Source organism: Cajanus cajan, chromosome 11 (assembly GCF_000230855.2).
Source record: "Cajanus cajan strain Asha chromosome 11, NIPB_CcT2T_4, whole genome shotgun sequence".
NCBI lineage: Eukaryota > Viridiplantae > Streptophyta > Magnoliopsida > Fabales > Fabaceae > Cajanus > Cajanus cajan.
Genome location: NC_138527.1, coordinates 16,453,630 through 16,458,579, shown reverse-complemented (window position 1 = coordinate 16,458,579; position 4,950 = coordinate 16,453,630).

Genomic DNA, 4,950 nt, shown 5'->3' with positions numbered 1-4,950 from the left:
AAAGAAGAAATTCACATTCAATATCCAAAAGTGTGTACAATGGCCGACCAAAGTGAATTTATAGAGTAAGTGGTGTGATGAGCACGTTTGGCTTGACCTAAGGTTCATGGTTTAACTTAACCTTAGGCGCCAAAATTTGAATATTCAAATTCAAATTTTGGTGCCAACCGGTCACCACCCCATGTGCACTCTCATTTGGATGTAATCTGGTATCCATTTGAGTATCATTTCGGTCACACCATGTGCATGTGTGCACATGGCCGAAATGCATACTAAATGCCATACTAATTACATGCAAATGAACATGCACATGCTAACCTAAATTAACCCTAAATTCACATTGCCATGAAATGAAAATCCTAATCTAGGTGGCCGAAATACAAGGCCAAAAATGCAATACAAGCCCAAAGGCCCAAACCTATACTACCTCCTAATCTACTTAGGCTTGAGTCAAGGCCCAACTGAAGAGTACTATGAGCTTCTCTTAAGCATGGGCCCATTCTTCTTGTATCCTCTTAGCCATAGCCCTAGTAGTTGGGCCTTTGGCCCGTGGGCCTCCTCCATCATCCCCTCCCTCTTGAAGAGGATTTGTCCTCAAATCCAAGGAGTCCTCCTCTTGGTCAGTAAGTCCTGTAAAAAGAGATAAATCAGATATGTTGAAACTAGGACTATCCCCATGCTCAAAGGGGATATCTAAGACATAGGCATTATTGTTTATTCTTTTGAGGACTTGAAAGGGTCTATCCCCTCTAGGACTAAGTTTAGACTTTCTTTTGGAAGGAAACCTATCCTTCCTATGGTGGAGCCAAACCCAGTCACCTTTATTGAAGACAACTTCCTTTCTACCCTTGTTATTATATTTTGTGTATTTTTCAATTTGGGATTGGATATGATTTCTAACCCTCTCATGTAAGTTTTTAACAAATTCAGCCCTAGATGTTCCTTCTTTATGGATAAAAGAAGCAACATCTGGTAGGGGTAATAAGTCTAAAGGGGTTAGAGGATTGAAACCATAAACAATCTCAAAAGGAGACATCTTGGTGGTTTTATGAACCACCCTATTGTAGGCAAACTCCACATGAGGGAGATAATCATCCCATGACTTTTTATTGCCCTTGAGGATTGCCCTCAACATAGCTCCAAGAACTTATTAACTACCTCAGTTTGCCCATCAATTTGTGGGTGACATGTGGTAAAAATACAAGTTTAGTTCCTAGCCTTGCCCACAAAGTTTTCCAAAAGTGGCTAAGGAACTTAACATCTCTATCTGAAACTATAGTCTTAGGTAACCCATGGTGTCTCACTACTTCTTGAAAGAATAATTTAGCAATATTGCTTGCATCATCCACTTTGTGGCATGGAATAAAGTGTACCATTTTACTAAAACGGTCCACTACCGCAAAGATGGAATCCTTTCCTCTTTGGGTTCTAGGCAAACCAAGGATAAAATCCATGGAAATGTCTACCCAAGGAGAATTGGATATTGGCAAGGGGGTGTAGACCCCTAAAATTGTCCGGGTCGGAAATAAGACTCAAAGACTCTCGAAGACCGAAGGAAAGTCAGCCGGAAGGACTCCTGGAAGACCCTAGGATGATTCTTTGTAGGTCTAGAAGTCTTAGAGTAGCTTAGAATAAGGGTGTGTGAGGATTGGAGCTCAATACGCCCTCCTAGAGGTTCAGTACGGCCGTACTGAGCCATTTGAACTACAATATGGCCATAATGAAATCAATACGGCCGTACTGAAGTTTTTGAACTTCAGTACGGCCGTACTGAATTCAGTACGGCCGTACTGTAGTTCAAAAACTCAGTACGGGCCGTATTGACTCCTTAGGCCGTACTGCGCCTCAATCCTATAAATAGGACGTCATTGGCTCGTCCTTCCACACATTTGGAGCATTTCTCCACCCTCTGGCTGAGTATTTTTGGGTTTTTGAGCTATTCTCTGCCCTAGAAATCTCTCCGAGAGCTGATCCGACTAAGTTCTTGAGTTCACGAGCCTTTAGCTTGAGACTCGAACAAGTCGAAGGGAAATCTCTTTGATTTCCATAGTTAATATTTATTTTTAGGGAAAGGAGCGAGCGAACGTGTAGTGGGAAGGAGCGCCAAAAAGCCTCCTAACTCCTTTTTGAATATATAAAAGCCCGCTTCGAAGGTTTCTTTCCAAATCCTTTCTTTTACCGCTTTCATTTATCGCTTTTTGATTGTTGCATTGCACGTTTAAAGCTTTCATCATGTAGATAGTTTACTTATAATCGTTCTAATAAATAGGGGTAGTTTAGTAATTTTACGCTATTATTTATGAAATAATCCGTCATAGGGAACCCGAAAGGGGCGTTGTGGGGTGCTAACACCTTCCCCACACGTAATCGACTCCCTTACCCAACTCTGGTTGTAATGGCCAAAGTTGATTTGCGAAAATCAATTGCATTATGTCTTTTTCCAATGTTTTGAGTAAAACATTGGTGGCGACTCCAAGAACCCCTTTTTACGAAAACCACTAATCCATGGAGGGTCCCGTTTGGGATTAACACGGATTGGTGAGAATCATTTAACAAAATTGTTAGTTCGATGAGGTCTCAGTTTGAGAATAAGTCGTTCTAACAATCCATCATTTTTCAAAACTAAAAAAAGAGTCCAACCATCGTCGCGAATGCCAATGTCCGTTTCGGCGGGTGGCGACAGATGGCGACTCCGCTGGGGAAGCCTCGAGAGTCAGTCCCATTTAGTGATGGATTATTTCTAAAATGATAGTTTAAAATTACTTCATTACCCCTCGCTTGTATGATAATATGTTTTACCTAATTGGCTTTAATAACTGTTGGGTGTTTAAATTTTCGCAATTGTTTGAAATATAAACTGCACACGAACCTTTGCACACAACAGTTCCCTCTATACCCGGGGGCATGAGTGGAAAGCCATAGGGAGTGGATGCTAGTACGGCCGGTTGTCGAATGGGTCTATAGGTGCCCGTAGACCGTTGTCGGAAAGCATCACTCAAGGTGAAAACCATGAACTCAAGTTCGACAGTGCGTTGGAGCTTTCCATCGACTTACGAAGAAAGGGATTGGCTCCCTATAATGGGGGCACCTTGGGGGCCTTAGACCGGTGAGAACAGTTAGAACCTCCTTGAATATGCACTTGTCTGCAGGATACCCCTACCTCGTGATTCGCTCGTGACTGTTCGTGGATGAGTGAATTGTTTGTGTATAGGTCTATGTGACATTGTTTGTGCATTAATAATAAACCTCGTGATGAGGTCTAAGAATAACCCCCATGCATGAAAAATGTCATGACATGAGAGGAAAGACCATGTGTGAAAATATAATGAAAGCGAGGAGCATGTGCATCATTACCAATAAGACATCATGCATCCTCATAACCATTCATTTTAGGCTCACCAATACCCCTTGACATGAGTGAAAGAGACCCATGACTATTGAGATTCTCCGTTAGGGGAGAGATCATAAGTCAAGGAGGGTGGTAAACCTCCGTCTTAAAAGGGTAGCACCTTAAAGATGGAAGGTTATCAAGCTCATGTCAAGAGTGTATTCATTCCATAAATAAACTAATTAGATTAAGCATTCATTTTAGAAAGTGGCTGGTCATCTCTCTGTCCTCACGCGCGCGCAGAAACTCAAGAAGATGGACGCGTTGGAGGAACAAAATAGGAAGCTTACAGCCGAGCTCTCACAGCTCAAGGAGCAAATGGCGCAAATGATGGAACTCATGCGTCACCAAAACATACACGGGGCTCAACACAGTGACCATGAATCCCATCATGAGGAGGAGCAAGAGCAAGAGCCTCCGCAAGCTGTACCCCTTGGGGCGGGGATTACAATTAGAGAGCCCGAGATTTCAAAGGAGCAATTCCACGCTCTCGAGGACCGGCTGAGGGCTATGGAGGGGCATGATTTTGATATCAAAGATGCCGCCGACATGTGCTTAGTGAGGGACATCCAATTCCCTCCCAAATTTAAAATGCCCGATCTCCCAAAGTATGTGGGATCGACTTGCCCCAAAAGTCATCTCACCATGTATTGCCGAAAGATGGCTGCATATGCCACTAATGAAAAGCTCTTAATCCATTGCTTCCAAGAGAGCTTGGCTGACACCTCACTCAACTGGTATATGCAGCTGGATGGGAATCAGGTGCTTACATGGAAGCAGTTGGCCGACGCATTTCTCAAGCGCTACAAGTATAACATCGACCTAACACCCGATAGGTCCGATCTTCAAGCCTCGAGTAAGAAAAGTGATGAATCCTTTAAGGCGTACGCCCAACGATGGAGGGAGTTGGCGGCACAAATAGAGCCCCCGCTGTCGGATAAGGAGACGGTGTCCCTGTTTATAAACTCGTTGACCGGTCCCTATTATGACAAGATGATAGGGAACACGACAACGCTCTTCTCGGACATCATCACCATTGGAGAAAGAGTGGAACAAGGGCTGAAAAGTGGGAAGCTAGCTAAGCCTTCCCAATCATTTGAAGCTAACAAGACCTATGGGAAGAAGAAGGAGGGAGGAGTCAACGCCGTAACTATTTCTTCATCTTCCTCTGCTTCGAAGTCGGGAAAGTCACAGTACATATAGCGACCTCCTGCCGAAGCTAGTGCAAGCTCATCTTCTAGCTTACATTCCACCAAGGAAAATTGATCCACCTTACCCCGATTGGTACAATCCGCAAGACAAATGTCTATACCATTCGGGGGCACCGGGGCATTCAACGGAGAACTGTAGAGCTCTCAAATATAAGGTCCAAGACCTTATCGATGCTGGGTGGATCACTTTTGATTCGACAGCGCCCGACGTGAGCAAGAATCCTCTGCCGAAGCAGGAGTAGAGAGAAGAACAAACCACGATAGGGCCCCTCCACATTTTTCTTTTCTTTTTGGGACTCATGATCAGTACCCGAGATCATGAGATCCTTTTCATATAAATAAGGGTTTTTT